General features: G+C 46.4%; 1 protein-coding gene across 1 annotated transcript in view; it reads left to right on the top strand.

Annotated features, from left to right (window-relative positions):
• LOC120026857 (triple functional domain protein-like) overlaps nucleotides 1-12,464 on the top strand; it is a 116,455-nt gene that overhangs the window by 40,461 nt on the left and 63,530 nt on the right. The window lies entirely within an intron of this gene.

The following is a 12,464-nucleotide window of genomic DNA, read 5'->3' on the forward strand; positions in this document are numbered from 1 at the left end:
GACGGACAAATGGATAGAGAGAGAGAGAGACACATGGATAGAGGGACGGACAAATGGAGAGAGAGAGAGAGACACATGGATAGAGAGAGAGAGAGACACATGGATAGAGAGAGAGAGAGAGACACATGGATAGAGAGAGAGAGAGAGAGACATGGATAGAGAGAGAGAGAGCGAGACATGGATAGAGAGAGAGAGAGAGAGACATGGATAGAGAGAGAGACACATGGATAGAGAGAGAGAGAGACACATGGATAGAGAGAGAGAGAGACATGGATAGAGAGAGAGAGAGAGAGAGACATGGATAGAGAGAGACAAATGGAGAGAGGGAGAGAGAGAGAGACAAATGGATAGAGAGAGACAAATGGATAGAGAGAGAGAGAGACAAATGGATAGAGAGAGAGAGAGACAAATGGATAGAGAGAGAGAGAGACAAATGGATAGAGAGAGAGAGAGACAAATTGAGAGAGGGAGACAAATGGAGAGAGAGAGACAAATGGAGAGAGGGAGAGAGAGACAAATGGAGACAAATGGAGAGAGGGAGAGAGAGACAAATGGAGACAAATGGAGAGAGGGAGACAAATGGAGAGAGGGAGACAAATGGAGAGATGGAGAGAGATAGAGACAAATGGATAGTGAGAGAGAGAGAGAGACAAATGGATAGAGGGAGACAAATGGAGGGAGAGAGGGAGACAAATGGAGGGAGAGAGGGAGACAAATGGATAGAGAGAGGGAGACAGACAAATGGATGGAGAGAGAGAGAGACAGACAAATGGATGGAGAGAGAGAGAGACAGACACATGGATGGAGAGAGACAAATGGATAGAGAGAGAGAGACAAATGGATAGAGAGAGAGAGAGACAAATGGATAGAGAGACAAATGGAGGGAGAGAGGGAGACAAATGGATAGAGAGAGGGAGACAAATGGATAGAGAGAGAGAGACAGACAAATGGATGGAGAGAGAGAGAGACAGACAAATGGATGGAGAGAGAGAGAGACAGACACATGGATGGAGAGAGACAAATGGATAGAGAGAGAGAGACAAATGGATAGAGAGAGAGACAAATGGATAGAGACAAATGGATAGAGAGAGAGACAAATGGATAGAGGGAGAGAGACAAATGGATAGAGAGACAAATGGAGAGAGGGAGAGACAGACAAATGGATCGAGAGAGAGACAGACAAATGGATCGAGAGAGAGACAGACAAATGGATCGAGAGAGAGACAGACAAATGGATCGAGAGAGACACAGACAAATGGATCGAGAGAGAGACAGACAAATGGATGGAGAGAGAGACACAAATGGAGAGAGACAGACAGACAAATGGATAGAGACAGACAGACAAATGGATAGAGAGACAAATGGATCGAGAGAGAGACAGACAAATGGATCGAGAGAGAGAAAAACAAATGGAGAGAGAGACAGACAGACAAATGGATCGAGAGAGAGACAGACAAATGGATCGAGAGAGAGACAGACAAATGGATCGAGAGAGAGACAGACAAATGGATCGAGAGAGAGACAGACAAATGGATAGAGAGAGACACAGACAAATGGATAGAGAGACAGACAAATGGATGGAGAGAGAGACACAAATGGAGAGAGACAGACAGACAAATGGAGAGAGAGACAGACAGACAAATGGAGAGAGAGACAGACAGACAAATGGAGAGAGAGACAGACAGACAAATGGATCGAGAGAGAGACAGACAAATGGATCGAGAGAGAGACAGAGAAATGGATGGAGAGAGACACAGACAAATGGATCGAGAGACAGACAAATGGATGGAGAGAGAGAGAGACGGACAAATGGAGAGAGCGAGAGAGACGGACAAATGGATGGATGGAGAGAGAGAGCGAGACAAGTGGATGGAGAGAGCGAGACAAATGGATGGAGAGAGAGACACAAATGGAGAGAGACAGACAGACAAATGGAGAGAGAGAGAGACAGACAAATGGATGGAGAGAGAGAGACAGACAAATGGATCGAGAGAGAGACAGACAAATGGATCGAGAGAGAGACAGACAAATGGATGGAGAGAGAGACAGACAAATGGATGGAGAGAGACACAGACAAATGGATCGAGAGACAGACAAATGGATGGAGAGAGAGACACAAATGGAGAGAGACAGACAGACAAATGGGGAGAGAGACACAGACAAATGGAGAGAGCGAGAGAGACGGACAAATGGATGGATGGAGAGAGAGAGCGAGACAAGTGGATGGAGAGAGCGAGACAAATGGATGGAGAGAGCGAGACAAATGGATGGAGAGAGAGGGAGACAAATGGATAGAGAGAGACAGACAAATGGATGGAGAGTGAGAGAGACAAATGGATTGAGAGAGAGACAGACAAATGGATGGAGAGAGAGGGAGACAAATGGATAGAGAGAGACAGACAAATGGATGGAGAGTGAGAGAGACAAATGGATAGAGAGAGACAGACAAATGGATAGAGAGAGACAGACAAATGGATAGAGAGAGACAGACAAATGGATAGAGAGAGACAGACAAATGGATGGAGAGAGAGACAGACAAATGGATGGAGAGAGAGACAGACAAATGGATGGAGAGAGAGACAGACAAATGGATGGAGAGAGAGACAGACAAATGGATGGAGAGAGAGACAGACAAATGGATGGAGAGAGAGACAGACAAATGGATGGAGAGAGAGACAGACAAATGGATTGAGAGCGAGAGACAAATGGATAGAGAGAGACAGACAAATGGATGGAGAGAGAGACAGACAAATGGATGGAGAGAGAGACAGACAAATGGATGGAGAGAGAGAGAGCGACAGATAAATGGATGGAGAGCGAGACAAATGGATGGAGAGAGAGAGCGAGACAAATGGATGGAGAGAGAGAGCGAGACAAGTGGATGGAGAGAGCGAGACAAATGGATGGAGAGCGAGAGAGACAAATGGATGGAGAGCGAGAGACAGACAAATGGATGGAGAGAGAGAAAGAGAGAGAGAGAGACATACAAATGGATGGAGAGACAGCCAAATGGATGGAGAGAGAGAGACAGACAAATGGATGGAGAGAGAGAGACAGACAAATGGATGGAAAGAGAGAGACAGACAAATGGATGGAGAGAGAGAGAGACAAATGAATAGAGAGAGACAAATGGATAGAGAGAGAGACAAATGGTTGGAGAGAGAGACAAATGGTTGGAGAGAGAGACAAATGAATAGAGAGAGAGAATTTAATGGGGAGAGAGAAATTAATGGAGAGAGAGAAATGAATAGAGACAAATGGATGGAGAGAGACAAATTAATAGAGAGAGAGAGAAATGGATGGAGAGAGAGAGAGCGACAAATGAATAGAGACAAATGGATGGAGAGAGAGAGAGAAATGAATAGAGACAAATGGATGGAGAGAGAGACACAAATGGATAGAGAGAGGCAAATGGATGGAGAGAGAGAGGCAAATGGATGGAGAGAGAGAGACAAATGGATGGAGCGAGAGAGACAAATGAATTGAGAGAGAGATCGCTGGAGAGAGAAAGAAATGACTAGAGGGAGAGAGAGAAATGACTAGAGGGAGAGAGAGAAATGACTAGAGGGAGAGAGAGAAATGAATAGAGGGAGAGAGAGAAATGAATAGAGGGAGAGAGAGAAATGAATAGAGGGAGAGAGAGAAATGAATAGAGGGAGAGAGAGAAATGAATAGAGGGAGAGAGAGAAATGAATAGAGGGAGAGAGAGAAATTAATAGAGAGAGAGAAATGAATAGAGGGAGAGAGAGAAATGAATAGAGAGAGAGAGGGAGAGACACATGGATAGAGAGAGAGAGACACATGGATAGAGAGAGAGAGAGAGACATGTGGATAGAGGGAGAGAGAGAGACACATGGATAGAGAGAGAGAGAGAGACACATGGATAGAGAGAGAGAGAGAGACACATGGATAGAGAGAGAGAGAGAGAGAGAGAGACATGGATAGAGAGAGAGAGACATGGATAGAGAGAGAGAGAGAGAGACATGGATAGAGAGAGAGACAAATGGATAGAGAGAGAGAGAGACAAATGGATAGAGGGAGACAAATGGAGAGAGGGAGAGAGAGAGAGACAAATGGATAGAGAGAGAGACAAATGGATAGAGGGAGACAAATGGAGAGAGAGAAACAAATGGAGAGAGGGAGACAAATGGAGAGAGGGAGAGAGAGACAAATGGATAGAGGGAGACAGAGGGAGAGAGGGAGAGAGAGACAAATGGAGACAAATGGAGAGAGGGAGACAAATGGACAGAGGGAGACAAATGGAGAGATGGAGAGAGATAGAGACAAATGGATAGAGTGAGAGAGAGAGAGACAAATGGATAGAGGGAGACAAATGGATAGAGAGACAAATGGATAGAGAGAGAGAGAGACAAATGGATAGAGAGAGAGAGAGACAAATGGATAGAGAGACAAATGGAGGGAGAGAGGGAGACAAATGGATAGAGAGAGAGAGACAGAAAAATGGATGGAGAGAGAGAGAGACAGACAAATGGATGGAGAGAGAGAGAGACAGACACATGGATGGAGAGAGACAAATTAATAGAGAGAGACAAATGGATAGAGAGAGAGACAAATGGATAGAGACAAATGGATAGAGAGAGAGACAAATGGAGAGAGGGAGAGAGACAAATGGAGAGAGGGAGAGACAGACAAATGGATCGAGAGAGAGACAGACAAATGGATCGAGAGAGAGAGAGACAAATGGATCGAGAGAGAGACAGACAAATGGATAGAGAGAGACACAGACAAATGGATAGAGAGAGACACAGACAAATGGATCGAGAGACAGACAAATGGATGGAGAGAGAGACACAAATGGAGAGAGACAGACAGACAAATGGATAGAGAGACAAATGGATCGAGAGAGAGACAGACAAATGGATCGAGAGAGAGACAGACACATGGAGAGAGACAGACAGACAAATGGATGGAGAGAGAGAAAGACGGACAAATGGAGAGAGCGAGAGAGACGGACAAATGGATGGATGGAGAGAGAGAGCGAGACAAGTGGATGGAGAGAGCGAGACAAATGGATGGAGAGAGAGACACAAATGGAGAGAGAGAGAGACAGACAAATGGAGAGAGAGAGAGACAGACAAATGGAGAGAGAGAGAGACAGACAAATGGAGAGAGAGAGAGACAGACAAATGGATCGAGAGAGAGACAGACAAATGGATGGAGAGAGAGACAGACAAATGGATGGAGAGAGACACAGACAAATGGATCGAGAGACAGACAAATGGATGGAGAGAGAGACACAAATGGAGAGAGACAGACAGACAAATGGAGAGAGAGACAGACAGACACATGGAGAGAGACAGACAGACAAATGGATGGAGAGACGGACAAATGGAGAGAGCGAGAGAGACGGACAAATGGATGGATGGAGAGAGAGAGCGAGACAAGTGGATGGAGAGAGCGAGACAAATGGATGGAGAGAGAGGGAGACAAATGGATAGAGGGAGACAAATGGATAGAGGGAGACAAATGGATAGAGAGAGACAGACAAATGGATGGAGAGTGAGAGAGACAAATGGATTGAGAACGAGAGAGACAAATGGATAGAGAGAGACAGACAAATGGATAGAGAGAGACAGACAAATGGATAGAGAGAGACAGACATGGATGGAGAGAGAGACAGACAAATGGATGGAGAGAGAGGGAGACAAATGGATAGAGAGAGACAGACAAATGGATGGAGAGTGAGAGAGACAAATGGATAGAGAGAGACAGACAAATGGATGGAGAGAGAGGGAGACAAATGGATAGAGAGAGACAGACAAATGGATGGAGAGTGAGAGAGACAAATGGATGGAGAGTGAGAGAGACAAATGGATAGAGAGAGACAGACAAATGGATAGAGAGAGACAGACAAATGGATGGAGAGAGAGACAGACAAATGGATGGAGAGAGAGACAGACAAATGGATGGAGAGAGAGACAGACAAATGGATGGAGAGAGAGACAGACAAATGGATTGAGAGCGAGAGACAAATGGATAGAGAGAGACAGACAAATGGATGGAGAGAGAGACAGACAAATGGATGGAGAGAGAGACAGACAAATGGATGGAGAGAGAGAGAGCGACAGACAAATGGATGGAGAGCGAGACAAATGGATGGAGAGAGAGAGCGAGACAAATGGATGGAGAGAGAGAGCGAGACAAGTGGATGGAGAGAGCGAGACAAATGGATGGAGAGCGAGAGAGACAAATGGATGGAGAGCGAGAGACAGACAAATGGATGGAGAGAGAGAAAGAGAGAGAGAGAGACATACAAATGGATGGAGAGACAGCCAAATGGATGGAGAGAGAGAGACAGACAAATGGATGGAGAGAGAGAGACAGACAAATGGATGGAAAGAGAGAGACAGACAAATGGATGGAGAGAGAGAGAGACAAATGAATAGAGAGAGACAAATGGATAGAGAGAGAGACAAATGGTTGGAGAGAGAGACAAATGGTTGGAGAGAGAGACAAATGAATAGAGAGAGAGAATTTAATGGGGAGAGAGAAATTAATGGAGAGAGAGAAATGAATAGAGACAAATGGATGGAGAGAGACAAATTAATAGAGAGAGAGAGAAATGGATGGAGAGAGAGAGAGCGAGAAATGAATAGAGACAAATGGATGGAGAGAGAGAGAGAAATGAATAGAGACAAATGGATGGAGAGAGAGACACAAATGGATAGAGAGAGGCAAATGGATGGAGAGAGAGAGGCAAATGGATGGAGAGAGAGAGACAAATGGATGGAGCGAGAGAGACAAATGAATTGAGAGAGAGATCGCTGGAGAGAGAAAGAAATGACTAGAGGGAGAGAGAGAAATGACTAGAGGGAGAGAGAGAAATGACTAGAGGGAGAGAGAGAAATGAATAGAGGGAGAGAGAGAAATGAATAGAGGGAGAGAGAGAAATGAATAGAGGGAGAGAGAGAAATGAATAGAGGGAGAGAGAGAAATGAATAGAGGGAGAGAGAGAAATTAATAGAGAGAGAGAAATGAATAGAGGGAGAGAGAGAAATGAATAGAGAGAGAGAGGGAGAGACACATGGATAGAGAGAGAGAGACACATGGATAGAGAGAGAGAGAGAGACATGTGGATAGAGGGAGAGAGAGAGACACATGGATAGAGAGAGAGAGAGAGACACATGGATAGAGAGAGAGAGAGAGACACATGGATAGAGAGAGAGAGAGAGAGAGAGACATGGATAGAGAGAGAGAGACATGGATAGAGAGAGAGAGAGAGAGACATGGATAGAGAGAGAGAGAGACAAATGGATAGAGAGAGAGAGAGACAAATGGATAGAGGGAGACAAATGGAGAGAGGGAGAGAGAGAGAGACAAATGGATAGAGAGAGAGACAAATGGATAGAGGGAGACAAATGGAGAGAGAGAAACAAATGGAGAGAGGGAGACAAATGGAGAGAGGGAGAGAGAGACAAATGGAGAGAGGGAGAGAGAGACAAATGGAGAGAGGGAGACAAATGGACAGAGGGAGACAAATGGAGAGATGGAGAGAGATAGAGACAAATGGATAGAGTGAGAGAGAGAGAGACAAATGGATAGAGGGAGACAAATGGATAGAGAGACAAATGGATAGAGAGAGAGAGAGACAAATGGATAGAGAGAGAGAGAGACAAATGGATAGAGAGACAAATGGAGGGAGAGAGGGAGACAAATGGATAGAGAGAGAGAGACAGAAAAATGGATGGAGAGAGAGAGAGACAGACAAATGGATGGAGAGAGAGAGAGACAGACACATGGATGGAGAGAGACAAATTAATAGAGAGAGACAAATGGATAGAGAGAGAGACAAATGGATAGAGACAAATGGATAGAGAGAGAGACAAATGGAGAGAGGGAGAGAGACAAATGGAGAGAGGGAGAGACAGACAAATGGATCGAGAGAGAGACAGACAAATGGATCGAGAGAGAGAGAGACAAATGGATCGAGAGAGAGACAGACAAATGGATAGAGAGAGACACAGACAAATGGATAGAGAGAGACACAGACAAATGGATCGAGAGACAGACAAATGGATGGAGAGAGAGACACAAATGGAGAGAGACAGACAGACAAATGGATAGAGAGACAAATGGATCGAGAGAGAGACAGACAAATGGATCGAGAGAGAGACAGACACATGGAGAGAGACAGACAGACAAATGGATGGAGAGAGAGAAAGACGGACAAATGGAGAGAGCGAGAGAGACGGACAAATGGATGGATGGAGAGAGAGAGCGAGACAAGTGGATGGAGAGAGCGAGACAAATGGATGGAGAGAGAGACACAAATGGAGAGAGAGAGAGACAGACAAATGGAGAGAGAGAGAGACAGACAAATGGAGAGAGAGAGAGACAGACAAATGGAGAGAGAGAGAGACAGACAAATGGATCGAGAGAGAGACAGACAAATGGATCGAGAGAGAGACAGACAAATGGATGGAGAGAGAGACAGACAAATGGATGGAGAGAGACACAGACAAATGGATCGAGAGACAGACAAATGGATGGAGAGAGAGACACAAATGGAGAGAGACAGACAGACAAATGGAGAGAGAGACAGACAGACACATGGAGAGAGACAGACAGACAAATGGATGGAGAGACGGACAAATGGAGAGAGCGAGAGAGACGGACAAATGGATGGATGGAGAGAGAGAGCGAGACAAGTGGATGGAGAGAGCGAGACAAATGGATGGAGAGAGAGGGAGACAAATGGATAGAGGGAGACAAATGGATAGAGGGAGACAAATGGATAGAGAGAGACAGACAAATGGATGGAGAGTGAGAGAGACAAATGGATTGAGAACGAGAGAGACAAATGGATAGAGAGAGACAGACAAATGGATAGAGAGAGACAGACAAATGGATAGAGAGAGACAGACATGGATGGAGAGAGAGACAGACAAATGGATGGAGAGAGAGGGAGACAAATGGATAGAGAGAGACAGACAAATGGATGGAGAGTGAGAGAGACAAATGGATAGAGAGAGACAGACAAATGGATAGAGAGAGACAGACAAATGGATAGAGAGAGACAGACAAATGGATAGAGAGAGACAGACAAATGGATGGAGAGAGAGACAGACAAATGGATGGAGAGAGAGACAGACAAATGGATGGAGAGAGAGACAGACAAATGGATGGAGAGAGAGACAGACAAATGGATGGAGAGAGAGACAGACAAATGGATTGAGAGCGAGAGACAAATGGATAGAGAGAGACAGACAAATGGATTGAGAGCGAGAGACAAATGGATAGAGAGAGACAGCCAAATGGATGGAGAGAGAGACAAATGGATGGAGAGAGAGAGAAAAATGAATAGAGACAAATGGATGGAGAGAGAGACACAAATGGATAGAGAGAGGCAAATGGATGGAGAGAGAGAGGCAAATGGATGGAGAGAGAGAGACAAATGAATTGAGAGAGAGATCGCTGGAGAGAGAAAGAAATGAATAGAGGGAGAGAGAGAAATGAATAGAGGGAGAGAGAGAAATGAATAGAGGGAGAGAGAGAAATGAATAGAGGGAGAGAGAGAAATGAATAGAGGGAGAGAGAGAAATGAATAGAGAGAGAGAGGCAAATGAATTGAGAGAGGAAAATTAATATAGAGCGCGAGAGAGACAAATGGGTAGAGAAACACATGAATGGATGGAGGGAGAGAGAAATGGATGGAGAGAGAGAGAGACAAATGAATAGAGAGAGAGACAAATGAATAGAGAGAGACAACTTAATAGAGACAAATTGATAGAGAGAGAGACAAATGAATAGAGACAAATGGATGGAAAGGGATGACAAATTATTTGAGAGAGACACAAATGGATGGAGAGAGAGAACTGAATAGATAGAGAGGAAAATGGTTGGAGAGAGAGACCATTGGATGGAGAGATACCAATGGGTAGAGAGAGAGAGAAATTAATTTAGAGAGTGACCAATAGATAGAGAGATCAATGGATGGAGAGAGAGATACATTAATAGAGAGAGAGATCAATGGATGAAGAGAGAGATACATTAACAGAGAGAGAGATCAATGGATGGAGAGAGAGATACATTAATAGAGAGAGAGATCAATGGATGGAGAGAGAGATACATTAATAGAGAGAGAGATCAATGGATGGAGAGAGAGATACATTAATAGAGAGAGAGATCAATGGATGGAGAGAGAGATACATTAATAGAGAGAGAGATCAATGGATGGAGAGAGAGGTCAGTGGATGGAGAGAGAGATACATTAATAGAGAGAGAGATCAATGGATGGAGAGAAAGACCTTTGGATAGAGAGAGACCAATGGCTAGAGAGAGAGACAAATGAATAGAGAGAGAGTTCAATGGATGGAGAGAGAGATACATTAATAGAGAGAGAGATACATTAATAGAGAGAGAGATCAATGGATGGAGAGAGAGATACATTAATAGAGAGAGATCAATGGATGGAGAGAGAGATCAATGGTTGGAGAGATGGAGGGTGGTGAGAGGAATGGAGAGTTGGAGTGAGGGAGTGTGGTGAGAGGGATGGAGAGTCGGTGTGAGGGAGGGTGGTGAGAGGGATGGAGAGTTGGAGTGAGGGAGGGTGGTGAGAGGGATGGAGAGTCGGAGTGAGGGAGGGTGGTGAGAGGGATGGAGAGTTGGAGTGAGGGAGGGTGGTGAGAGGGATTGGAGAGTTGGAGTGAGGGAGGGTGGTGAGAGGGATGGAGAGTCGGAGTGAGGGAGGGTGGTGAGAGGGATGGAGAGTTGGAGTGAGGGAGGGTGGTGAGAGGAATGGAGAGTCGGAGTGAGGGAGGGTGGTGAGAGGGATGGAGAGTTGGAGTGAGGGAGGGTGGTGAGAGGAATGGAGAGTTGGAGTGAGGGAGGGTGGTGAGAGGGTGGGAGAGTCGGAGTGAGGGAGGGTGGTGAGAGGGCTGGAGAGTTGGAGTGAGGGAGGGTGGTGAGAGGGATGGAGAGTTGGAGTGAGGGAGGGTGGTGAGAGGGATGGAGAGTTGGAGTGAGGGAGGGTGGTGAGAGGGATGGAGAGTTGGAGTGAGGGAGGGTGGTGAGAGGGATTGGAGTGAGGGAGGGTGGTGAGAGGGATGGAGAGTTGGAGTGAGGGAGGGTGGTGAGAGGGTTGGAGAGTTGGAGTGAGGGAGGGTGGTGAGAGGGATGGAGAGTTGGAGTGAGGGAGGGTGGTGAGAGGGATGGAGAGTTGGAGTGAGGGAGGGTGGTGAGAGGGATGGAGAGTTGGAGTGAGGGAGGGTGGTGAGAGGGATGGAGAGTTGGAGTGAGGGAGGGTGGTGAGAGGGATGGAGAGTTGGAGTGAGGGAGGGTGGTGAGAGGGATTGGAGTGAGGGAGGGTGGTGAGAGGGATGGAGAGTTGGAGTGAGGGAGGGTGGTGAGAGGGATGGAGAGTTGGAGTGAGGGAGGGTGGTGAGAGGGATTGGAGAGTTGGAGTGAGGGAGGGTGGTGAGAGGGATGGAGAGTTGGAGTGAGGGAGGGTGGTGAGAGGGATGGAGAGTTGGAGTGAGGGAGGGTGGTGAGAGGGATGGAGAGTTGGAGTGAGGGAGGGTGGTGAGAGGGTGGGAGAGTCGGAGTGAGGGAGGGTGGTGAGAGGGATGGAGAGTTGGAGTGAGGGAGGGTGGTGAGAGGGATGGAGAGTTGGAGTGAGGGAGGGTGGTGAGAGGGATGGAGAGTTGGAGTGAGGGAGGGTGGTGAGAGGGAGGGTGGTGAGAGGGATGGAGAGTTGGAGTGAGGGAGGGTGGTGAGAGGGATGGAGAGTTGGAGTGAGGGAGGGTGGTGAGAGGGATGGAGAGTTGGAGTGAGGGAGGGTAGATAGAGATGGAGAGTCCGAAGGAAAAGGAGGGAGTGAGGGAGGGTAGAGAGCGAGTGGAGCGGGAGAGAGCGAGGGATTAAAACAGAGAGAGGGAGGAGTGTGTGTGTTTGTGTGTGTGTTTGAGTACAACAGAGTGCCGCAGAGGCGGTACGGTTGCTAGATCAGCTCAGTAGTTGTGATGATAGCTGCGGATGAGTAGGTCTGTACACTGCTGCACTCTCCTAGGTACGTCTCTCTCTACATCGTATCTCACTCCTCATTACAAAACTCTTTTAACGGTTCTTCTACTCTCTCGCTCTCTATGTAGATACAATGTAGATCTCTCACTCCCCACTTTTTCTCTGTTACCGTATTTGTGTTTCCCTCTCCTCTCTCCTCTCTCTCTCTCTCTCTGCTCAGTGTAGTGGGAGTCAGAGTTGCTGACACAGGCATTAGAAAGAGAGGAGGGGAAGGCTGGATAGAAAGGGAAGGAATCTAGAAAGCTAGTGTTAGGAGGGAATAAGGAATTGAGAGAGGATTAAGGGAGATAAAGGATAGCTCTAGAAAGAGAGTGAGTGAAGTAGAGAGGAATTGTGTTTATTCTCCTGAGATATGAAACTCTGGGTCTGAGTGTTGAGGTTAGCCGTGAGGGAGGGAGAGGGGGAATAGAGAACGAGAGAAG

Source organism: Salvelinus namaycush, chromosome 32 (assembly GCF_016432855.1).
Source record: "Salvelinus namaycush isolate Seneca chromosome 32, SaNama_1.0, whole genome shotgun sequence".
Lineage (NCBI taxonomy): Eukaryota > Metazoa > Chordata > Actinopteri > Salmoniformes > Salmonidae > Salvelinus > Salvelinus namaycush.